At 40.1% G+C, this 25,151-nt stretch overlaps 1 long non-coding RNA gene across 1 annotated transcript in view; it reads left to right on the plus strand.

Moving 5' to 3' along the window:
* Positions 1-25,151, plus strand: part of LOC124100684 (uncharacterized) — a 96,790-nt gene that overhangs the window by 68,141 nt on the left and 3,498 nt on the right. The gene's annotated exons all lie outside the window — the stretch shown is intronic.

Consider the following 25,151-nt stretch of genomic DNA (forward strand, 5'->3'; position numbering starts at 1 on the left):
ATGAAATACACAGACAACGTGATTATGTAGGGGTTCTGGTGGGAAGACTCTGCTAAGCATACAGAACACAAGCAAAGAAAAGCACATTCAAGAAATCAATAGCAGGCTTGTCCTGCAAGAGCAGCAAGGGCAAGAGGTAGACTAACAGGCACAGACCATGCAAGCCTATGGGCACCTAATGAATCTCAGAATAATTTTCTTTATCCTTTAATCAAATATGGAAGGGGAAGTGGGGGAATTTAGAATTTTGAAAAGATTCCCTTTGATTGCAGTACATAGAACAGATTTTTAAAAGTCTAGGAAGCTAGATAGAGGTTACTGTAGTAGTGGTGCAATTAAGAAATAGTAGCTTTAAACAAAATGGTAAGGGAGATAAAAATAAGTGAATTTGGAAAGTGTCTAGAAGGCAGAATGAATAGAACATGAAGATGGATTGGCTAGGAGAAGAGAGAACTAGGGAGGAATCTAGAAGTGAGTTCTGGCTTACACACCTGGGTGGATATTGATGCAATTGGCAAAGCCAGGGAATGCAGGTAGGGTTAAGATGTAGAGCACATCTTTGTTTTTACCCATGCATTTTTCTCTTTAGGGAGCCACCATTCATTGACGCCTGGTATACTGCAATTTCTGTGGGTAATAACAAACATGTTTACTGTGGTATGCAATGAGTATAAGTACACAAATCCTTATTTTATCAGTTATCATAATTCCAGCTGCAAGTAGTAGAAAGCTCAAGTCAAAATTGCTCAAGTCAAAAAGGGCTGGGGATGTGGCTCAAGCGGTAATGCATTTGCCTGGCATGCCCGGGGCACTGGGTTCGATCCTCAGCACCACATACAAATAAAATAGTGTCCACCGAAAACTAAAAAATAAATATTAAAAAAATTCTCTCTCTCTCTCTTAAAAAAAATTGCTTAAACAATGAGACTATTTAAAGTCCTAGAATAGAGAGCTCCAGTTGGCTGATTCAGTGGCACTGATGGCATCAAAGATGCTCGTTCTTTCAATCTTTTTACTCTGCTATTGTTATTCAGTTGACATTTCCTAGACTTGTACCCTTGCAAGACTGGTATCCCAGTATTAAGCACACACAGCCATGGCAGAGTGACTCCTTTCCCCCATGTATCTCTTCTTCAAAGCTGAGAATCCTTTCCTTTAATTCCCCAATGGATTCTTCCTCACATGTTAGTGCATAGAACAGTAGAACAGGCTTATTCCTAAGCAAGAACTCACAAGAGGAATGGGATTGCCCTGACGTCCACAGAAGCATACAGCCAGGTGGAGGAGGAGGATTTGCCGAGCAAATTTGGAGTTTTGTGTAAGAAAAAAGATGGAATTAATGCTGAGTAGGCAATGCAGGTGTCTGCTGTACCTATGGGGCAAGAAGCATTTAGTATTGTCTTAGGAGTGAATAGAACAGCTTAGTAGATGGAGGTAGAAGTCACCTTGGAGTCTGAAGGAGGAGAAATATTTTCAAGGCTGGGAAAGGTGATTAGGTTTATGTCACTCTGAATGGAGAACCTGAAGTCTAAGATTACAGCAGCAGTTAAAAGAATATTGACATAAACCCATCTTTACCCATTGATTCTTCTGATTTCAGGCATGCTTGTGGCCATCCCAAATCCCTCCAAAGTCATATAAATACTGTTTCGTATTGTTTCTAAGCTTCACTGAACTCAAAGGGGAAAGGTTGAGTAGTGTTTTGCATAAAAGTACTAGAAATATTTGTTACTTAGCTCTGGCTCAATTCGAGCCTGACCTGTTTCTGTCATTACCACTGGAATTCTCCAGCTTTTGCCAGATTTTGAGTTGTCAGGATAATAATTTATCTATCTTGTTGTCAGATCCACAGCTAGTTTGCCTGACTCTAGGGGAATCTAAATGGCGATCACTATACACGGTGAACAACTCATATTTTAAATGCATTTAATTCCAGTCATCCTTCTCCTGCTACATCCTGTATCCAAAGATTACAAGCTACTACTACAATACAATTTCCACCAGCCCCCAATGAACAGGTTTCTCTACTTTTCTTTCAATGCTCAGTAAAACTGGCAATATTCACCAACCACTGTTACTAAATCAGTCTTCCAAGTCTCTGGGACCAGAGATCTCCTCTATTTACTTCCATCTTCCTTTCCCCAGCCAGCCATTCTCAATTCTTGACTGTTCTTCAAAAGACCCTTGATTTCCCAGTATGTTATATAACCTTTTTAGTTTTGTAAAAGACCAATTTTGAAGCTTCTCACTATAGAGACAAATCTCTAGATTTGCTTTAAAGGGACAAGCAGAAATTATTGTGCATATTTCATAATTCATCCCCTTGGGCTTTTCCCCCTCACAATGGGTCCTTTACAAAGTTTTAACTACAAGCGTTAAATTACCCTCTTGACATTGGTGTCCTTTTCCTCTTCTTCCAAGGAATGCTTGGAAAGGAATCCAATTGTGGGCAGATGTTAGGTCTTTCTCAAAAGCTTTTGTGTCAAGTAACAAAACACAGTTGTAGTTTAAATAAAAATACTAATAGTGATTTGCATGATAAGCAAGAGTGGTAATTACTGGCTTTGAAAGCATGTCATAATGACTTTTTACAATTGTACTTATACTCGATTATTCTTCCTCCCTTATTCTCTAGTCAGTGTTCCTAATTACACTGCCCCAGGAAAATGCACTGAGAAAATACAGTAACACACATGAGCTGATGAAACACCCTGGCAGCCCCAAGTAGCCAGATAGGGTTAGACAGGTAATGTAGAGGCATAGGACAGTCACCTCAGGACATTTGGGCCTCCTTTCCTACTCATTTTCCCACCCTCAAAAATATACATAATTGCTAGTGAATCAATTAACCAAAATATACTTGCCAAACATCTATTACTCATTGAGGTGGATTATCTAAGAGATTCACAATTTATTTACATTTGTTATTAGGTACAATCGGACTAACGGAGAACTAATTCAGCCACAAAGTATTGTGTCCCCCCCCCCATGATTTTATTATGTTGTTTTATCACTTATTTTATCCTTCATTGAAGGATATAATAAGAAATGTTGTATTAGCTGCTAGGATTTTTTTATAGGACATCACTATATTATGCTGTGTCTTTTATGAGGACTCAATGAGGAAACTTCTATTTAATTTCATTATTGGAAATAGTCACACTTCTTTTTTCCAAAAGTTGGAAAAACGTCCAACTTTTTCCTTTCTTCCTTTTAAAAATTTCATGGTCTCTGTGAATCATGTCACTGGTCACGTTTCCGTTTTTGCCTTGTCTCCTAGATCATAATGCTGTGGCTTCTCACAAAACTACCCGGTACCTCACGTACATGTGCGTGTGCTGGGCTCACTCTTTGTTCCATCTCATTTTTCTCTACACTTGCTTTATACTGTCCCAATAACTCCAGTTATTTATTTTTTTCACACAATAAAAATTTATTTCTTGTTCACATAATTGCTGAATGCAGCTACTTTGCAGGGGACATTCTGTGAGATAATTTGGGGATCCATGGTCTTTTACCTTGTTGATCTTCCAGCCTTGAGATCCTCCCATTCCCTTCAGGGAGTCAGCACAGGGGTGAAGAGACAGGGTAAAGGACCCTGTGGGAGGTTTTATGGGCTGTACACCACTGCTACTTATATTCCAGAGTGCAACCGCACAAACATACCAGCAGGAAAGGAAGTTAAAGATGTGATTTAGTGTTGTGTCTGGGGAAAAGGGAAATGAGTATGGTGAGTGACTATCCCATATTTGGCAGCACAAAAAGTAAGGTATAAAGGAAACCACTTGCTCTGCAATACCTAAGATATTTGGAATGCTATTAGCAGAATCATTAATGTTAGTAGAAATAACCACTAATTGTTCAGAAGTACAACTCCAGGGTATTTAGGGAATTCTTTCTCCAAGACACCTTTCCCCCTGTCTACTTTTCTCAATCTTCCTGCCATTGCCTCTGTTTGTGTCTTTTCTATCTCATACCCAGTTTGCTGGAAACTTCACCTTCCTGGTCTGAGAAGTCTTTCTTTTGAGCTTGTCTTATGTTTGCTTTTTTTTCCTGCAAGTTGGCTCACATATTTCATTGTTACCTAATGCTATGTAAAAATCACCCCAAAACTCAGTGGCTTGAAAGTGCAATAATTAGTCATCTCTCGTGGTTTCTGTGGGTCAGGAATTTGGGTAGCAACTTGGTTGAATGATTTGGGCTTGGGGCTTCTCATGGGGTTGCAGTGAGATATCTTCTGAGATTTGTAGTCATCTGAAAACTGAGCCTGGAGGGTCCACTCCCGAGGTGGCTCACTCATGTGGATATCAAGTCGATGCTGGCTATAGGCAAGAGGGTTCAGTTCCTCTGCAAGTACACCTCTCTGTAGGGCAGCTTGAGAGAGACCCCATGACATGGTGGTTGACTTTTCCCACAATGAATGATTCAACAGAAAACATGTAAGTCACATGTCACTGTCACCTCTGCCATATTCTCAAATAGCACAGCCTTGATTCAGAATGGAAATAAACTCCACCGGACATGAATACCAAGAAGCAACAACTGTTAGGGGCTATCTGGGAGACCAGCCACCACACAGACTTTGAATTTATTTGGACCATGTCTCTCCCTCAATATCAAATTTTCAAAATTCTCTCCCACTTTCAATAACCAGATCAAAGCTCATCTCTTCTAGGGGTCTTCCCTGATCTGTTGAAAACTAGTGTAATCCTAGTGTCACTTATTTTTCTTACCACACCTAGGGCCTTTATCACACAGCTCCTTGTTCTGAAGATCTATGCATGTGTCTCTTTATTTTCTATCAGATGGAATTTGAACAATTGGAGACCATAGTCCCTTGTCATATAATAGGCACTCAATAAACGTGTTTAGATGAATGGATGAATGAGTGATCAAAGAGCACAAACCAGAAATTCTGGGTCCCCACCTGTGCATTTTTCCCAGCTGCTTGACTTTAGCCAATCTCTTAACCTCCACAAAATGAAGTCTTTGTTTTTTTCCTTCACAAAATGAAAACAATACCTACTCCAGCTTTCATAGAAGTCACATTTGTCAAGGCCAACCTCAGCAACTTCACAAAATGCTTGGCAACTTAGTAAGATTCTGTTTCAAAAAACAGAAAGGACTGGGGATATAGCTCATTGGTAAAGCATCCCCAGATTTAATACCCAGTACCAAAAATTAAAAAAAAAAAGAAAGAAAAAAAGAAAAGTAAGAAGTAGTTAATATCTGCATCAAGCTGTCAGCATACACATCCCTCCATCCATTCTAACAGCAGCTTTCAGCACGTAAGAGTTTGTGGTTTGCGGCTGGGAAAGGCCCCTAGAAAAGAGAATAGTCTGGCACAGGCTGCTGGGTCCCTTCACAGTCACACTCTGGATATGTTAAAAGCAAAATTTTTTTCTCTCATAGATTTCTCAGATCACCTGTTCCTTCACTCTCTCTGGTTTTTCCTTTTAAAAAAATTTTTTTGTTTATAGATGCTTGTCTAGGTGTAATATTTTTTCATCTCACTCTTTTAAAATGTTATTTAAAAAATAACATAATGCAAATTTGCAAATTTGGTATACAGGTCTGTGTGTAATCCATGTACTGATTTATGTGACCACCACCACTGTCAGGATTCAGGGCAGATTTATTACCCCTACAAGGTCCCTTGTGCTTTTCTTTTGTCCTCATACCCTTCACCCTACCCAAACCAATGGCACCACTGACATGTTCTCCACCACCACAGTTTTGACTTGTCAAGAATATCACATGTATAGAATCATACAGTGTGTCACCTTTAGAGATTGGTTCTTTTCACTTAATACATCTTTGAGGTTCATCTAAGTCTGTTCCTTTTTAAAACTGAATAATATCCTTTGTAAAGATGTACCTCTGTTTATTCATTAATCCACTAAAGTGCATTTAAAAGAAAATTACTAGCACATGGAGTACATGTAGATTGATTCTTATAAGAAATTATCAAATTGTTTTCCAGAGTGGCTGTGATATTTTACTTTCCCACCAGCAATGTGTGAGACTTAGTTGCTTCTCATCCTCACCAGCCCTTGAAATTGTACTCTTAAACTATTCTAATAGACATGCTGTTGTTTGTCATAATGTATTAGTCAGATTTTTGTCACTGTGACAAAATACCTGAGAAAAACATCTTACAGGAGGAAAGATTTATTTTGGCTCATGGTTTCAGGGGTTTAGTCCATGGAGCTGACTCCAAATATTATGGGCCTATGGTAAGGTAGAGCATCAAGGTAGAGAGGGCATGGTAGAATGGAGCTGATCCCCTCATGACTGCTGGGAAGCAAATAGAGAAGAAGGGGCTGGGGACAAGATATAGTCTTAAGGACACATCCCCAAGGACTCACTTCTTTCAACTAAGTCCCTCTTCTTACAGTTTCCTCCATCTCCCAATAGTCCATTCAGTTATGAATCAATCAATGGATTAACTCATAGATGAAGTTAGAGCCTTCATGATCCAAACAATTCCCAAAAGTCCCACCTCTGAACATTGCTACATTGGGGACCAAACTTTTACACATGAGCCTTTGGGACACATTCCAGATCCAAACCATAACACATGGTTTTAATTTACATCTCCCTCAAAGGTTCAGTGTTTGTTCAAGTTTTTGTCTATTTTATAATTGTTTGTTTTTAATTATTTGTTTGTTTTTGGGTTTTGAAAATTATTTATGCATCTTTAACACAAGTCCTGTGTCATATATGTGATTTGAAAATATTCTCATCATAGTTTGTTTCTCATAACTCTTATAGCATTTTTGCTGAAGTTTTTTGAATTTTGATCAGGTAAAATTTATTAATTTTAATGGTATACTTTTCATGAGATGTCAAAAACTCTTTGCTTAACTGTGGTTCATGAAAATTTTCTCCTATATTTTCATTTGATATTTTTATTTTAAAATATTTTAGATTTAGATCTGTGATCCATTTTGAGTTAATTTTTGAACAAACCTTGAAGTTGTGAGGTTTGTCTCAAGGTTCCTTTTTTATTTTTACTTTTTGTATAGGGTCACCCAATAATTTAACCATTCATTGAAATGGTTATCCTTCTAAATTAATTTCTGTGTACTTGTCAGCAATTGGTATATTTATATGGCTCTCTATCTGAAGTCTCTATTTTGCTTCATTGAATTATGTATTTATTCCTTCACCAATTTCAGATTATATGATTACCAAAACTTTATCATAATTGTTGAAATCAGGTGGTATATTTCCCCCCACCTCGATTCTTTTTCAAAATCCTTTTGGCTTTTCTTTAGTTCCATTGCCTTTCCATATGAATTTTAGAAACAGTTTATCTATATATACAAAATTCCTGTTTGGATTTTGACTGGAATTACATAATATCAGTCAATCCATTTGGGGAGAATTGCCATCTTTAGTATTGTGACTCTTCCCATGATATAGTATATCTTTCTAAACATTTAGGTTTCTTTATTTTTATGCATCAGGGTTTTGTAGTTTTTAGCATACAGATCCTGCAAATGTTTTGCTAAATTTATACCTGAGTATTTTATTATTTTGAGATATTATAAAAGGCATTGCTTTTAAAAAATTCTATTTCTAATTGTACTTTGCCAACAAATAGAAAATGATGATTTTTGCATGTCATATTTTTTCATATATTGCATAATTTGATTTACTTTTACTGTAGTTTTTTGTGTCAAACATCAGGGGAGACATTTGTACTTATACTGTGTGTCTGTTTTTTAGTGATTGCATTATACATATTTAGGCCTTTCACAGTTTATTTAGAATCAGTATTTTGCTACTTCAAGTGGAATACCATCATATAGGCCTCTATGCCATTATCCATTTATATGGTAGTTGTTTGTGTATTGTATCTACATATATTAAAAAAACCCAAAGGATAATAATCCATTATATTCACTGAGATATTTACCCTGTCTGTTATTCTCTATTCATTTCTTATCTGGAAAGTTTTCTTATGGCACCATTCCTTTTCTATCTGAAAACAAAATGCCTTTTAACATTTTTTTTAAGAGTAGTCTCTTAGCAACAAATTCTCCAGATTTCTTTTACCTGAAAATTTCTTTACTTTACCTTCCTTTCTGAAGTGTATTCTTTCTGCATAAAAATTCCTGCTTGAGAGTTTTTCTTTCATTATTTTAAAACTTGTGCCCCTTCCTTCTGGTCTCTATAGGTTTTGACAAGAAATGTGCTGTCATTTCTCTAGCTAATGTGGAGATATTTTCTTTTGCTTTTGTTTTCACTAGTTTTGTTTTGATGTGTCTGAGCATGCACTTTTTAAAGAAATGTATCTTATTTGTGTTTGCTGAACTCCTTGAATCTGTAGACTTGTCTTTTCCACTCAATTTTTGTGAAGGTTTTTTTTTTTTTTTGGTGTGTGTGTGAAGTTATTTTTTTCCCACTGTATTCTCTCTCCTCTCCTTTGAAAGCTCTGATGACAGGAATATTACATGTTTAGATATTTTAACACAGTTTTTGAGGCCTATTCTTTTTTCCAGTATTTTCCCTCCCTCATTGATGTGCAGATTAGATGATTTCTATTGGTCTAACCTCTAGCTCATTCACTGTTTCTTCTTTCATTTCCATTCTGCTCTTGAGCCCATTTAGTGAGTATTAGAATTTCAGGGTTTCTTTTTCAACTCTAAATTCTCTCTATTCCTCGTGTGTGTGTGTGTGTGTGTGTGTGTGTGTGTGTGTGTGTGCATGCACATGTGCGTGTGTGATGGGGGATCAAACCTAGGGGCGCTATATCTTCAGCCCTTTTTGAGATGGGGTCTTGCTAAGTCACAGAGGCTGACCTTGAACTTTTGATTCTCCTGCCTCAGCCTCTAGTTGTTGGGATTATAGCCTGGGCTACTGCACCAGGTTTATATTTCCTGTTTCTTTTCTGAAGCTACTTATGTTCCTATTCACTTGGAGAGTTTCATCCTTTCCTGTTGGTGTATTTTTGTGATAGCTGCATAAAATCTTTCTAATCTTATCATTGACATCTATTGATCAACATCATGTGAATTGAATGGGATTTTCTTAGCTTTCTATATGCTGAGTAATTTTGTAGATTGTGTCCTGAACACTTTAAGTATTTTGTTGTGTAACTGTAGGTCTTTTTGAAATCCTGTGGAGAACGCTGGTATTTTTGTTTTAGTAAACAATTTCTATGGTTGGGTTTAGGCCAGGTAGTCCAGTTTTAGGGGGCTCTGATTCCGATTTTGGCTTCAAAGTTCTTGTAGTTCCATTTAGATTTGTCCTGTATGTATGCCATCCATTGGCCACTCTGAGACCTCAGTAGTGTTCTACTCCATAATTCAGTTTTCTCAAGTTCCGGTATGCTATCTAGGGCCAAATTCACATGTAATAGATTAAGAGTGAGTTTAGGAGTTCATAAACCAATTGTGGGGCCATCCTCCAGGCTTTTCTCCCTTTGTGATCTCCTTGATACTTTCTATTGACCTGGACTCCTCTTTTAATTCTCTAGTCAGAAGGATGGGGCCTTATTTACCCAACTTGCTTACAAACTTCTTGCAGCTGTGCCCAGGTCCAGATAAAGAAAGGAAAGCAAGAATAGGTGCCACACATTTTGGTGCTGCAAATCCACTGATCAGAAAGGAAGGTAACACTCCCTCAGATTTTTTTGGCTCCTGTAAACCCCTGTACTATTTCTACCATGAAACTTCTAGGAGGTTCAGAAATGAGAGACAAGGAAAAAAAACACTGAGGAATATCTTCCTATCTGAGTATTAGGGGAGCCTTTTCCTGCTCAAGCCAGCACTAGATGGCTGATCCAGGAGCCTGTCTGCACACCATTTCCAGGTTTTGGGCTACATTTAATCCAGTCTGGGCAATATCAGCAGAAAAAAATGGCTTCTGTATTCTGTGAAGATTAGAAGCAAGATTTATCATCTTTGCAAGCCCTTCTAAGTGCAGTGCCTAGAATGAGATTTTATGAATCACCTCAAGAATGATCAGAGCACGTTGGAAGGTGTCTATCCCATCATGTTTGAGGCCTCCACGACATGGCTCAGATATGCTGGATGCATCAGGGAAAGCTTGGCTGTGTCATATTTCTGAGTCCTAACTTCTGGCTATTAGCCAGATTCCCCTGTTTTTCTCTATTGGCTTTAGCTTAGTCTGGAATGTCAGAAACAGCTTTTGTAGTCATATGTCTGGTGCAGGAACAAGAATAGTTGAAAGCAAAGGGCTAATGGTCAGTTCACTCTCCACTGGATAAGTTTAGCTTCCTCACAGCATGGCAGTCTCACAGCCGTCAAATTTCTTGTGGAGTAACTGGACTCTCCAAAGAAAGTCGCTTATTTTTTCAGTTTTGTTCTACTTCGTGGTACCTATGCATTTTTGCAAGCTACCTTAAATTCATTTTAGAACAAGGTGAGATATGAACATGTATATTGAGTGAAATATGAATTAAGTATCAAGAGAAGATAAAGAAGTATATATATCATGGTTTCCCTCAAGGAATTTAGAGTCAAGCTGCACAGAAACTGTACTCATTAACAGCAAGCATTTGAAGGTACAGAACATTTGTTTCCTTAAGAGCTGTGTAGATAAAAAGTGTTATAATTGTTTTCAGGAAGGAGTGAACCAACCCATCAGGCTTTGTGAAGGAAATGGATTTGAATTTTCCCCCCTTTATTTTAAAAGAAGATAGGATTTGAACCAGCTAGGAAAACTCCAAAAAGGGATGTGCTTTAATAAAAGTAGATGTTGTTAGAAAGTCCAAGGCATATTTTGGAATGTTGGCAGTAGGCCAGTTCGACTGGAAAGTCTGCCCAGTGGAATTCTGGGTAGTGGACTTTTTTCTTGCGTAAGTGACCATTCACCCATCACCTGGTAAGGTACCTTGGTTTCTTTTGGGGCAATCATCTTTCCAGTAACCCAAGATCAGAAGTACAGCATAAATCTGACACTTGGCTAGAAACAAGATAAATATTGTTTAGGAATCAGGATATGAGGGCCCCGTTAAACCAATGATACCCCAGATCTTTGATGAACTGTTGAACCTGAGCCTGAGAGAATACAGGGCCAGGTTTGCTTTTGCCATCATGCTCTCATGCAGAACCTGAGGCTTTAACTTGACACTTAGCCTGAATGGTGAGAACCTGCGTCTTGAATCCAGTCACATCTATAGCTTTATTCCAGAATATTCAGAGACAGGACACATTTGAACCAGGTACCAGTGAAGGAGGAAATAATCAGAGAAAGGGAAAATCACTGGCTTAGGGGTAAATGCCAAAAATATTCTGCAGGTTCACATACCCTTTGAAAATCTAGTTCTAACGATCTCTCCACCATTGCCTCCCCTGTCTCTCTCCACGCTCTTTGCTTTACTCATTGTGTACACCAAATTCCATTTTCTGAATACTCCCTATTCTTTTATAACTTTATGAGTTCCAATGCTGTTCTCTATCTGAAATTGTCTTTTTGTTCTGGAAAGTTCTTTAATTATCCTTGAAGGTGAACCTCCCCTGTGTGCTTGTATAATTCTTCACTTACAGAAATTACTTCATTCTTTGTTACTGCTTTTAAAGTTTTCTCTGATTTTTCTGCGAACTCTTTGAGGTGGGGGACCAAGTTTTGTATGCCTCAAATTCCCTCAAAGGATTTCACACAGTACCTGATACACAACAAGAGCTTAAAAGATGCTTATGAAATAGGTAGCATATGAATAAATTAGAAATGGCAAGTAACAAATGAGTCTCTGGTCTGAGTTCCCTGGCTTCTGCCACAACTATTCCTGGAAGCTCCCCCATTTTGATCCACAGATTTCAGGAATTTCTTACTTGCTTACCATAACTTGTTTCTCCTTTATTTTCTAACCTCTCTTTTAGTTAGGTGTGACCATGGAAGTGGTTTCATTGCAGCAGGGTGCAGTACTTCCTGGCCTGTACTTCAAAACTGCCATCCTCCATGCTTCCCTTCTGACTGGCTGGGGAATGTCCCCAGTGACCTTGAAAGTTAAGGGTTGAAGGCAGCGAGGCTCTATCATGCTGAGCCTTTATAAGGAGGTGAGCCCTTTCCCACCCCAGCAATAGACAACCAAGAACACCTGCATTGAACTTTACAGGAGGGAGCAACTTTCATTGTGTCAAGTCATTGCAATTTGGAGGGTTAGTTGTTTATTTTTAAATAACTAACCATCCTGATACAGGACTCCAAAGAATTATTTGAGTCTAAACCAGGTTCTGAGTATAGTGAATATCATATACAGGGAAGAACTCTATTCTGGAAAGCCTCCCAGTTGTTTCTGGCCTCCTACGTCTTAGGAAAAGGTCACTCGTGGTATGTGGCAGCTGGGCAGTTTGGGGGTAGTCGGCTGTGGTGAGAAGGTTAGGTTCTATTCCTGGGTCTGCCCCCCACCGGCTTTGGGTACTCAGCCAAGGAATATTACAGCATGCGTGCTAAAACCACCCACCCACAGGGAAAATACATAAAAGCAACCACCCCAGCAAAAATGCAGGTGACGTTGATTTCTGCTGCAGGAGAGAATTCTGCTCTCAGACTGGTCTCTTCCGGGCTTCAGCAGTCTTAACACGTGATGCCTTCCAGTCCTACAGATACTGCTTACTGATTCCAAGCCTGGCCAGCCAAGAGGAGCACTTTGACCTTTCTTCGGTGCAGGCAGACTGCAGATGCACCAATCAAAATGTTTCTGTCCTTGTCAGTGTCAACTTTCTAAGTCACAGGATGAATATTGAGTTTACTAGTTAAAAAACAAACAAATAAAAAATGCCACAACGTGCAATGTCTCACCCATCCATGTTCTCAGCTCAAATTCTCCTGGCCTGGAGTATGATCTGTTTCCACAGCATCAGTCCCATCACATCCTGATCCTGTGTACAGGCTCCCTGAGTGTCTGTGGCCTACCCAGAGGAGGGAGAGTTATTCCTTATCTTCTTCTACCAGGCTTTTCTGTGTTTGTGTCTGTGGGGAAGGAATCGCAGCAATTGTTTCTCAGGATCAAAGTTTGCTTAAAGAGTCAGAGATCTCTAATTCCCATGCCAAGGATTAGAGCTTTCCCACCTCCCCTCAAGTATCTGTCAGCACCTGAAACTCCTTTTGTGTCCCGAAAGGTGGTTGTCCTATTATATGGTCCTCAGTACTAAGATGTTACTGCCACTGACATTTAAGTGTCTAGTAGGCATCAACGTCACTTTGAGAATGCCTTATATGTGAGTAGGCTCATTGGGGTTTATTCCTTGGGATTGTGATTCAGCAAATATAAGATGGCGACCAAGATTTTGCAATTTTAATTGACATGCCAAATGAATTTGATGCTGGTGGATCTGGGACCACACATATAAGAACTTCCCTTCATTTTGGTTGTGACTGATATTTTTAATTTTGATTTGTTATATATGACAACAGAATGAACTACAAATCATATTATACATACTGAGCACAATTTTTCATATCTTGGGTTGTACCCAAAGTAGAGTCACATCCTTTGTGTCTTCTTACATGTACTTACGGTAATGATGACCATCACATCCCCCCATTTTTTCTACCCCTATTCCCCCTCCCTTCCTCTCCCTCCCCCTTTCCCCTTTGCCTTATCTAGGGTTAATTTAATTCTCTCCCCCCCAGCATATTATGAACCAACATCCTTAAATCAGAGAAATCATTCAGCATTTGGTTTTTTGGCTAATTTCACTTAGCATTATATTCTCCAGCTTTATCCATTTACCTGCAAATGTCATGATTTTATTCTCTCTTAATGCTGAATAACATTCCATTGTGTATATATACCACATTTTCTTTATCCATTATTCATCTATTGAAGGGCATCTAAGTTGGTTCCACAGTTTAGCTATTGTGAATTGTGCTGCTATAAACATTGATGTGGCTGTGTCCCTGCAGTATGCTGTTTTTAAGTCCTTTGGGTATAGATTGAGGAATGGGATAGCTGGGTTAAATGGTGGTTCCGTGACTGATCTTTTCTACAACAAAAATAGGTCCATGACATACCCTCAAAAAATTTCTCAATAGTTTCTCATTGTTGTCAGGATCAAGTCCAGACAAATCAGGACTTATAAGGAACTGAACCATCCCTAGTTCTCCAGCCTCAGTTTCTCATCACCTGTCCCCTTGTCTTCTTCACTTCAGTCACTTGGAGTTTTATTGTGTTTTAAGGATCTGGGGCACTTTTTTTTTCTTTTTTCTTTTTGCTGCTTTGTGAATGTTACTCTCTCTAGTCTGAAATGGTTCCTTCTGTCCACAGTCTTGTGCTGATAAGATGCCCCTTCTCCTTGGGAAAACTTGCCACTCCTTCCTATGAAAGTGTCCCTTCTCTATTTGCTCATGGCTCTCCCCACATCCTCTACTGAGAGCACTATCACCACTGCTGTGGTCACCCTTCACTCATGGAATCACCCACCAGAGCCAGAGCCCCCTCCTGGCGGGGATCATGTACTCATCTCCACCTTCCAGGGAGCTGGGTTGAGAGACATGGACAATCAGTGGTGGGCAAAGTGGACCAGAAGGGCAGCTGTACAAGGAGAGCTGAACATGACTGAAATAACTGGGAACTGTTTAGTTCTCATTAAAATAGACTGCTCAAGGGGAAGTAACCGAATATTCCTGCTGGTGTAGACTCAGCATTGCTGAATACTTTTGCAACCTCATCTCACTGTGACAGCCAATAAGAGCTGGACAGCTGACAAAAAGTGGCTGAATGCTGCACATAGGAGCATTGGACTCCTGCAAGCCTGCTAGGTGCTCTTAATTTAGGGACTCCACCCAAGTAGACCAGTGTTCTCAAGTGCTCCCCCTCCCACATTGACCAAAGTGACATTTCACCATATGAGTTGAGCAGAATTGTACTTGGCATGAAAGAACACCCAGAATGGGAGGGATATGGGTCTCCAATCACTGAAGAAGAGCCGGCTGTTCTTCTAGCCTGTTCATGTCAGGACTGTTTACCCAAGAATATTCTCAGAAGGTCACTATATGGTTGGGCTTCTTTGTTACAGAAATTCTGCTTGCACTAATATAGATGGCATCATGCCTCCCAGGCAAACTCATCAGGATGAGAGAAGACGTGTTCTTCATCTCTGGACCAAACATCTCCTACAAGGAAAGCTCTGTGGAGAAGGCAAGCAGGTAGAGCTCAACCTGACCATTCCATGCACATGCCTAGCAATTCATACAATTTGCTCGAAAGTTGAGGTCTCTCCTCACCTCCCCTGAGGAAACAAACAAAACAAATGAAAAAGAAAACAGGTAGTGTCATAGCAGGATGCACTTCCTCCCCTTGAGAATTCAGAATTTGGGAGCCCACCATCAATTAATACCAGAGAAATAACAAGGAGATTCTCTGGAGGAAACATAAAAAAGGCAAGCACTTGATTTGGGGCTCTGAATGGTGAATGGAGGGAGAGCCAGTGTCTGTCTTCTCACTAACACCACTACTGCAGTTGCTTCGAGTAGCTCCCCTCCTTCTAGGAGCTCCCCACCTTCCAGGAAGCGACAGAAACTTGGCTTTTCCCCACTCCCCAAAAGCCTGCAAAGTAGACATCACGGATCCCATTCTCTAAATGGGAAAACGGAGGCTCAGAGGTTGAGTGATTTATTTAAAGTGCAGCATAAGCAAGCAAAGAAGCCAGCAGGAGATAAGAGTTTGCCTAACTCCCCAGTCAATTTTCAGTTCCCCAGATAACACAGAGCCTAAATAAACCTACATCAACACCATATGGTATCAGCAAAGCAGGGGGATGTTGGGCATTTGTACTAAAATGGGCTATAAAGGAAAGCTAGTTTGTACATGAGTAGTCAGGGAGCAAACTATCTTTTTGATAATTCTCATAATTTTTAGTTCAGTAACCCAGGGTGACATGAGTTTTGAGGGACTGGACAACTTTGCTGCCATCTATTCATTCCCATGATTTTTAAAAACAGAAATTACGAAAAAAAAATTCATAATCATTATGAATATCTTATAGGTGACCACTTAATTAAGCATACTTAGAATTCTGGCTTATTAAAAATACTTCTTGGCGACAGAGCTTGAGGTCCCTTTAAAGGACTTTCCTTAAATTTTGAAATGAAAATACATTCTGTTTTCATGTGGGATAAGCTGTTTCAGAATTTTCTTCAATGCCAATATGCAACTTAGATTTAGGAAAACCACATTGCAAACCTGTTAACATATAATGGCCATGAAGTAATCCAATGAACAGTCCCCTGCACAAAGCGCTCGCTGTATCCCACTAGGCTGCCATAAGGGGCAAATACAATTTGTCTATAGAATTAGGCTTCGCAGTTAGAGTCCCTGCTTTTGGTGTGTGATATCCTGTGGACTACAAGCAGATTTAGTGTCCCCAAACAGATGGGCTTTCCCTTTATGGGCCACTCTTAAGTTTTCTCAGCAAACCACAGCTGTGCTAATGTCCCTTTGTGTAAAGAATTGTTTAAGTTGAACCACTTCCTTTTACCTGATGTGTATTCAGAGTTTTGAGCCGGGGACAATTGGGATATGGCAACATCTGCAGAAAAAGAAGATTCCCTTCTTTGTGCTCTTTAGTACTGGCTGTGACAGGAGAAACTTCTTTGGAGATCAGTGAGGGTCCTTAGTTACAAATAACAAACCCACTCTAGTTAGTTGAAGCAGTTTGGTAAGGAATTTGTGGTGTCTCAAGAAATTTCTAGAAATCCATGGAATCAAGCCAGGAGGGTTTGCAGATAGAAAAAGTGCCCAGGCTGCACTGCCAGACTGTGCCATGGGGTAGATGCAACAACTCTCCCTGCCAACACTGACTGGGATACCATGGCCAGAACCTCTTGCTCTGCTGCCTCCGAGAGCTGAGTGAGTCTCGGTCTCCCTGATCTGAGTGCATTCCTCATAACATCACATTCTTTCGTGGAATTTTCTTCCAAAATGAAATCTGTAGCATATCTGGTCCCATGGCAGTGACACGTGGGTAAGCAACTGTCTAAACTCTACCTTGGGGAAGTGGAAGATCTCTCAAACCCTGAAAAGATGTTCAGAAGGTAAGTGGTGATCTACATCAAGGATGTCCAGTGCACCTGCTTTTTGGCTGGCCCATCATTCTTCTTCTACATGAAAATCCTAAACACCAACTACAAGAACAAGAACAAAATGCTTCCATCTAACATCATGTAATTATTCCTTGCACAACAGAGAAGCGCACTCGCCCTCTCCTCTAAAAGAGGACAAGGAGGACCCTCTTTGATTTCTACCAGTGGAAGGCTCTCCTTCTGCAGTCACAGTCCCATCTTCAAGTTCTATGACCCAGGCACTACCCTGTACCTGCTCATGTACCCTATAAAATGGGAGGGAAGCAAGAAAAGAAGAAAAAGGAAGAATCGTCAGTGTGTGTATAGGAATAAAAATGATGGGACTGGGATTGTGGCTCAGCAGTAGAGCACTTGCCTAGCATGTGCAAAGCACTGGCTTTGATCCTCAGCACCACATAAAAATAAATAAAATAAAGATATTGTGTCCATCTAAAAAATAAATATTTTTTAAAATGAGTGTCTGTGCTGACATTTCCACAAGTGACCTTATGGACGTGGATGGTTTTTATGACATTTTCCTCCATGACTATGCCATGCTCTTTTTGTCTTCCTAACCAGCATGAGCTGAGGCAGTGACTTACAAGCTTCATTCATGTACCTCTTTGTGGTCTTTCTGGTGTGTGGTTGCTATAGTCTCCCATTGAGTTCTATTACTAGATGTGGCAATTCATGAAATTCTCCTTGAATAAATTAGTAGAACCATCTCTATTTTTCTTGGATAATCAGAAACAATTGCCTCAGTCAGCACTGAAAACCCCTTTATTGCCTGATTTAACAGTGATGGAAGAATCCCAAATATTCTCTTCTTAGCAAGAAAGAGTCTTATTACCAGTTCAAGGGAAATATTCCCTGTTCATAGTACCACATTCTTCCCCTGGGAACTAAGACTTTAATTTGGCAGTGCCCAGAAGTGCAGAGATCAAAAGCAAGACTATTGCAGTAGCATCACTAAATGCAACGTTGAGAAGTATCTCTCCTACTTCTACCCTTTGGTTCTGAATCCCATGCACTTCGGTTACAGAAGGAAAACGAGTACTATAAATGTATCATGGTTCAGAGAATGCACCACACCTTACACAGACCACTCCAGACTTACAAGGCATTGCTGCCCAGCTGACACTATTGCTGGGACTTCAGTAGATGTTTTCACCATCCTGTAAGTCTCGTCGCTTCTTAATGATGGACTAGGTGATAGGGCCAATGGGAATTCAGGGTTCTCTGAACCTCTGAAAGCTTTTTATGTATCTTTATTTAAAGTCTCAAGGTCTCTTTATTCTCTATTAGCCATGCCCTAACTCTGACAGACAGGATAAGGCTATGATTTCAACTGACCCTGTAATTTGGCAACTCATCAGGATCAACTCAGGTTTTAGCTCTGTATGTGAAAGTGATAGTTTAACGCCAGACTAGGAGGTCCCTTTTTCTCTTATTCTCATAGCCTGAGAATTTAAGCTATCCAATGCAGTTAGAAGTAACCTTGAAAAATCAGTGTCACTCATATCATTTGAATTCCTCTGAATACTATATCCCCCAGGTCTCACATTCATAGGATCCCAATCCTAGGTAACCACAGGAAAATATTTAAAATACTGTACTAATGTTTGGTTTTGAATGCTATCTGGGTTTTTCACTGCATTTATTTTAAAGAGGGGGGGGAATTTTAATATATTTTTTTTTCGGCGGACACACCATCTTTGTTTGTATGTGGTGCTGAGGATCAAACCCGGGCCGCAGGCATGCCAGGCGAGCATGCTACCGCTTGAGCCACATCCCCAGCCCCTTTTCACTGTATTTTTACACCAAAGAAGAGAAAACCAATAATTGGTGCTCATTTCTTTATGGATTTGTGACCTGAATCTCTTCCCGAGATCAAATTCTTATTGGTCAAGGTGTTCTTAGTTGCAAACTACAGAGCCCACTTTTAGATAATATGTGCAAGTGTGTAATGTATTAACCATATGAAAGTAGGTCACAGAGAGCCAGAAAAAATTGATTTAAAGAATATGAAACCATAGATAATGTCTAACACTAATGGTCTGTGTAGGGTGTGGTGCATTCTCTGAACTGCAGGAGGAGACCCTCCTGTTGCTGGTGCTAGCATAGCATTGTAGCTCACGTGGCTGATACTGGGGTTAGGACACCTCTACTACAACCTTTGTCATACTTATGAAAAATGGCCATCTCTCCACCACTGTCCCTAGAAGAGAGCCTATTAAATATCTTTTTCTTCACATCATTCTCTTCTAAATCTCATAAAAGTGTTCTTGATTCTAGGTCCTTACCAGATAACTGTGCTCTTGCTTGTAGATGCTGGAAACTGAATTTTCAGCTTCAATTTAGAGAATGGCAGATTCACTAGGTGAGGAAATGCCTTAAAATATGAAAGATGTTCAAAGCTTGAACAACATCCATTCCACGTGAAGCTACCTCCCTTTTCAATTATAATGAAACTTTGATTTTGAATGATCTATTATTTCAAGCTGCCAGTATAAGTGAAATAATGAACAGAATCAGATGAATCTGGGATATCCAGAGATGATCTGCATGAACCCCCAACTCCACATCTGGAAGGCAAAGAATTATTTATTCTTATTGCACATGTGAGGCAAATAAATCCCGAGGAAGTCAAGCACCCTGTACACTGATACCCAAATTCCCACTGGGATGTTAATGTACTTTTATTTGGACCTTTGAATTCCTGAGTGAGAGATCATGTTTTTTCAGTCTTGGAAGTATAGAATAATCTTGCTTATAATTTTTTTAAAATGTTGGGCACAAGGCCATACTTGAGAAAAAAGTAGATAGAGAAAATGTATCTTAAGGACCCACGGGAATTTTATACCATGCGATAAGAAAATGACAACTCTTGTGGGAACATTTTGTTATGGACTGAGGATTTATTCCTCTTTCTTTTGGTAATAGTATTTTGATTTCACTGGGGATGGATGTTTCTGCTCACATCAGCCCATGAGTCTCTCTTAACCTTCATTCATGGATGAATGCACAATACAGCATGAACCATCCAGAATATGCCATCCCCATGCTTTGGAGTAGACACCCAACCCAAGTCAGTGCATTAAAACTCGGGCTTTGGTTGGGATGCTCGGTGGAGAAGCTCCAGGACCTGAAGTGGCAGGATGTATGCCCACAATTGCTGTAGGGTCACCATGCAGAAAGAGTTGCCCAAAAACATACTCAACACAAAGAAAGGCAGAACTGCAAGGCAGGAGAGAGTCTGGGTACTGACATGTTTAAGCCCCTGCATCCAATCCAGCCCACTGCAGGAATTTCAACCACTTGAATCTTGTCTGTTTTTGTGTTTGAGTTCCATTACTTTCTGTCAAGTTTCTGGTGCTTACTACTGAAGGAGTCTCACCTGAAACATCAAGCAGACTTGAGCTTCAGGTGTGACTACCGTGGTGACCTTTGGGTGAGTCATTCAGCTGCTAACATGAGTCATGGGAAACGGAGGTCCTTAGAGGTCATCTAAACCAATTCCCTCAACTCGGGGGCTGTTAGAAAAACAAGCAAGAAGTAAGTCATTCTCACTCACTCACGGGTGTATCACAGTGGCATCAACTAGGTTTACAATTCCACACAAAAAGTCCCCGCGCCATTTTATTGAAGTAATAAAATGAAGTTAGGAGGTTTCACATGAAGGTCCATGGACTGTTTGAAAAAAAAATGCTCCTTTAAATCCATGGAATTCCAATTCCAGAGTAAGAGCAAAGTATAAGAATTGGTGCATCTTTCAAAAAAATAAAAATAAAATCACACCCCTTTTTTTAAAAAAAATGTATTACCAATAAGGTAGGGTCTCCTATCTACATAGTTCCTTGAATATCTCAGAACAAGGTTATATACAAAGCCCAGTGTTCATTTTGTAACATACATATCTTGTCACATCATGGATCATCTTGGAGCAGAAGGCTAAGAGCACTGTCTCTAGCAGAGTACCAAGGAAGGGAAGGAAGGAAAGCTTGACAATTCAAGAAGGATTCATGGTGCATGTTTCCATTTACATAAAATTATAGAAAATGCCTATTAAACTGCAGTGACAGAAAACACGTCAGTGATTGCTGGGGGCAAGGGTAGAAGGAGGGAGGAATTGCAAAGGAACACAAAAAAACTTTTGGAGGTAACAAATATTTGGTATCTTGGTTTCACACAATTGTATGTGTGTGTGTGCAAACACATCAAACTGTACACTTTAACTATACAAGGTTTACTGTACACAAAATCCACCTCAAAAAAGTCATAAAATGAAAAAGAGTATAGAATCAAACCAAATAAATGAAGCATGAAATGAAGAGCAAATTGAGCTGGGAGGTACATAAGGATTTGGAGGAAGCCATCACCATCCTGAGTCACTTTTATACCTAGAGAAACTTCTCACAGAGTTAGACCACATTCCCTAGTGAATGAGATCTTAAAAGCCTCTTTGCTCCCAAGTTCCTCCTCCACCTGTGTGTAATGGTACCTGGAATTCCCATCATGGTTATCACTCCCACAGGGCCCCCAGAGACAGGGACATTTAAACTGAGTGTATGCATCATGTTACCTCATTAGCTAATGCCTCACTTGATTTACACTGCTGGCTCCCAACCTGCCCCTCAGGAACCCTAAATTATACCCCCAGGATGTTCTGGGACTCTAAGGTTCAGATGTCGCGCATATTTTTTTAAAGTCATGAGTCCTTCATGTCAATATAATTACCAAAAATCCCAAGTAGCTGTTAAACCTTGGACTGCACCAACTCTTGCCCAGACCTTATGTTCTCAATGCCCCCATCCATCTGCCCCTCACCTCTCAGACAGAAACAAAGGTGAACCATAAAGAGTGCTTCTGATCCTGGTGGTGTTGTGATGTAATGATGGAACTGGTTTCTCTTTGGGGTTGCTTCTTGCTCATCCCTCCAACTCCACCCTCCAAAAAATTCATGCTTTTTATTCTACTTTGATTTTTTTTGTGCGTTGGTGGGGGGGCTACAAAACTAATGTCATTCAAATAATTCCTCTGACCTTCTGTTTAAATTCTTAGAAATGCTACTTTCTGTGCTGACCTTGGAGTATAAACCACTGCGGTGACTAACACTGCAGAGTGATCACTTATTTGGACTCACGGCTATTAAGCTGGGTTTGGCCTGTAGGGACTACATGGGAATGGTAAATGCAGAGTGTAGGAAGGATAGTCTAGGAGCAGGGCACCAGGTCCTGGTGGGGGTGCTGGAGGACATTTGGGAACATGGCCCATCTCCTGGAGCTGCCACCTCCCCTGTTCTCTATCTCAGTAGTTCTGAAATGTGGTTTGCAGGCGGGGTGACCCCCTTTCTGGGAAAAAATATCCTCTTAGGAGCCTAGAATTCACACCTCTTGTTTCCTCACAGAGAAAGCAATTCAGATCTAAGTTAAGCTTTTCACTTGATATACTAATCTATGCATCTTGAGGGGGGACAAAGTGGAGCCCTCGCTTTGCTCTTTGTGTCTATACCTGCGCACATGCACACGCACAAGCCTCATTTGTGGAGATGTCTTTGAAATGTATTCACGGAAGATAATTATAGAGGTCTAACACTTCTGCTCTTCAATTAATGCTATAAAATTAATGGTCCTTCATTTTTACATCCTATGCAAATGATGGTGTCATCTCCAACTGTAAGCCTCTCTACTCACACGCTGAATATGATTAGTGTCCCTTAAAGCTAAATTAGAGCATGTGACCTTCTGGGGTATGTCAGCAGGAAAACCTCCACATGCTATTTCCAAGGTTTCATTATGAAATGTTCTTAAAAAGCGGAATTTCAAAGTTGACACCAAAACACGTTCCAGTGACTGATCTTGTGGGGTTGTGGCCTTAGGAAAGAGCAGACAGGAACTGGAGAACAGCTCATAAATCTACAATTTTCACCTGAGATTTACCAGACTTCACAATAAGCACATTTCCAAACAAAGGACAGATAGATTCATGTAAGATAATGAGGCAGGTATAATGGAAATGTGGTAGTATTCAAATATTGTACTCATTAGAATATCCTTTTCCAAATAGACCCAGGGGAATGCTTGGTCACAGAAAAGATGTATTTTCTTGACAGAAAGTCCTGAAAACTAGCAAAAATGGCCAATTCTTGGCTCAGGGAAAAAATTAAGATGTTATGATTTTTTTATTTCAAGGACTGTGTCAAGGGCTCGTGACTCTGTGGCTTCTGATGAGGATGTTGGCATCTTGCAGGAATCATTATGTGCACATATCTGCTCCATGAGGTATATTTCTGCACTTTAGGCAGCTAAGATGAGTTGGAGATACTGCATAGCTCAAGTGCCCTCACACTCAGAGTCAATATTCTCACTCTTTGGAGAGCTTTTGTCAAATAATGGGATACCATCTGGTGTTAGAGTCCTAGGGAGCGACGTGCAAGTTTAAGAGGACTGGAGGCTAAGGCAAGTGTCAGAAGGGACATGAAAGAAAGGAAACATAGAGAACCCTGACTATCCCTGCTTAAGTAGGGGGGAAAAAAAGAATTGTAAGCAGATTCAGATGCTGGGCTGGAATTGAGGCCAGGTTGATGGATTCTGCAGCCTCTGGCAGCCAGGATTACTTGGATTGATGGACATACACCTGAAGCCAAGTTCAAAGAGAGTGTATCCATTTATCCTTTGTGATCTGTGGAATTGGGTGAGACACAAATATTCAGAGAATTTTTTTGTTGTTGTTATTGTTGTTGTTGTTTTCCTTCCTTAGTGGCAAATAAGAATTCCTTGGCTGCAAGAATATTGACTGTGTGTTAAGAAAACTTGGGTTTCAGAAAAGGGCAGGTTTAAATAGTCTGACTTCAGCCACAGGTTTGCTTTGTGGATGATGAGAGTAGCATGTGGACAAACTAACTACTAAGCTTTTGCACCAAGGAGTGTTGTCTTTCAATAAAATAAAAATGCCTTTTAGAGTTGGTAGCATCACTATGTACAGCCCTGATGTGGCCTTCTGAGTAGTTGTGGGTACATTCCTGGTGCTCTGCTCTGCTAGAGGATGGGGTTCCAAGAGATGCCCCCAGCACACTGTTTTGGAAGTGCAGGATGAACATAGGAACTGGATCAGAAATGTATGGGCTGACTGTTATCTATTTCTAATGAGGTAGGGGAGTGTGCACTCCTCAGATACCTCTGAAAGTGAGCCTGAGTACATTCAAAGAAATATTTTAGCAAGTCACATGAGGTGGAGGGTGAGACCTGAGAGTATATTTAAACTAGAAAAATTGTTATGAAACTTCTCTGTTTGAGTTAGAGAGGAGTCTGTCATACTCATGAGAGGGAGAGGAGAGAAAAGAGAGTGAGGAGAAGTGGGTGGGCAAGAGGCAGAGGCCAGGGAGAGACCAACCAGAGGTAAAAGGTTGTGATCTATATGAGGAGAGTCCTCTCCATGGCTGTGGTCCCTTAAATAAAGTGACAAAGTTCACCAAATGCCAGGTGGATGTGAATGGAGGTTTTTGAAAGTGGAAAAAGCTGAGTTTCGTGCCTAGAATATGTTTATGGGAGAGAGGCAGTCCCTGTGACCAGAAGCATAAGGAGCCCAGGAGGATATTATCCCTGGACAGCAGCAGGAATCCCAGCAAGAACTCTGAACTTGAATGGGTAGTAGAATTGGTCTTGAACCAAGTTTATCTTGTTAACTTAAAGGAGGATACAGGGAGGGCAGCTGAAATCCACATGGTATGTGAATAACTTCAGAGTAACTGGAATGTCTAAAGATGGCTGTTTCTCCTGCATTATGCAGGAAAATGTTATCTCAAATAAGAGGAGAACTTATAGAATCTAATGTGATTCCAGAAACCAAAATATTATTTAAACAAAAATCAAATGTCTGTTTAGTAAGGCTGACCACTAACCAGGTAACTCTGCGGCACCACCAAGGTATTGTGAAATGAGCAGTTCCATCCAAGCCTACCTATTAGAGGAAGAGTTTATTTCTGGCATTTAGGACCATTTCCAAGTAAAAATCACATACCTCACAGGACATCATAAATGATGCATTCTTTGGAAAGAAAGAATGTTTTCACAAAATAAATGGTCTAATATCAATTGAATGTAATCTTGTTT

Source organism: Marmota monax, unplaced genomic scaffold, assembly GCF_021218885.2.
Source record: "Marmota monax isolate L192 unplaced genomic scaffold, Marmota_monax_Labrador192_F-V1.1 WCK01_AAM20220418_F8-fsc00037, whole genome shotgun sequence".
Classification (NCBI taxonomy): Eukaryota; Metazoa; Chordata; class Mammalia; order Rodentia; family Sciuridae; genus Marmota; species Marmota monax.